A 1316-nucleotide genomic window follows, 5' to 3' on the forward strand; every position below is an offset into this window, starting at 1 on the left:
AGCCCAGAAAGGAATTCTTCTCCTCTGCAGGGGAAAGGTACCAGGAATCTTTGCGAGATATTGGTAAATTCTACATTCCTCCCCTGTGATACCATGTCATTTATGGTATCATCTTACAGGTGAGCAAAGTTCCTGGCTCTCAAGAAATAACCTTCCCTGTAAATTAACTAAACTAACACCAAAATATGCATTACACTTATGCAACATCACCGCAGATACACACTTTTCCCTTTACAGGTACAAACTTTTTACGTTTACACCCTCCCAGCTTGGAGGGGGTTCCATCCCTACAATTGCATTTCAACACAGTTGCATTTCATTTCAATTGCATTATATTCACCAGAATGGAGCCAACGTACAACCACATTGCAGAAGGAAGAACATAGATTAAAATTAAACAACATCAATTGGTCTCCTGAGGTTTGTCCATCACCCGGTAATGTCTGGATCCTGCCCTTGAGAACTGCTCTCAGGCTGGCTGACACACAAGACAAACTCAAAACAATCACCTAAACATTACTGAAACATTACCCTCAATTCTAAACTAAACCTTAAAATGTAAAATGGTGCAGTCAGCTACCTTCGACTAAAAATTAGAGCTATGTACAACCGCCACCCGTCTCCGGGTGGCCTGGTTAGTCCCTGTCAGGCCCATGCCTTGTGCGGTCTGATAGCCGCCTGGATGCTCGGGTTTACCCGCAGCCGGTGAGCTGGAGACCCTTTTCTCTGGGGCAGCTCGATGCTACTGCTCCTGTGAGACCCTCACCGTTGGAGGCGGCTGGCTGGGGGTCCTTACTCTGAGCGGCCTCTGTACTTCTGACCATCGGCCTTTCCTGTCGGGCTGCCCTTCTCCAAGGGTAGAATCGCTGAGGCTCAGATGCCGGTGACCAAGGTATCTTTGGCCGTGGTATATGGAGGGTCCTTCTCAGGGCTTGGGTTACTGGGGGTGCGTCCGAATCCCAAAAGATGGGTGGGATAGCCCCTCCAGTTTGCAATTCACCGTCCCTATAGGCACGGTTTCTGAGCCTGCCACATTCCCTGTGGGCCCTCCACCGTCGGGGGCGGCCAATGGAGGGTCCCTGTCCTGAGAACAGTTCACACATCCCGGCTGAACTGTGTGCTTGGCTGACCCTGGGTTGTAGAGCTTGCACTGGTTGATGTGGAACCACTGAGTACAGCGGGGCAGCTTTATGGCATAGACCATCGGGCTTGCCTTGTCGACAATGCTGTGTGGCCCCATATATAATGCTTCAAAAACCCCGACCCGAGCATGGTTCCTCACCATGACCTGGCCTCCTATCTCCCATTCGTGGTGT

The sequence above is a fragment of the Pristiophorus japonicus genome, unplaced genomic scaffold (genome assembly GCF_044704955.1).
Source record: "Pristiophorus japonicus isolate sPriJap1 unplaced genomic scaffold, sPriJap1.hap1 HAP1_SCAFFOLD_130, whole genome shotgun sequence".
Classification (NCBI taxonomy): domain Eukaryota; kingdom Metazoa; phylum Chordata; class Chondrichthyes; family Pristiophoridae; genus Pristiophorus; species Pristiophorus japonicus.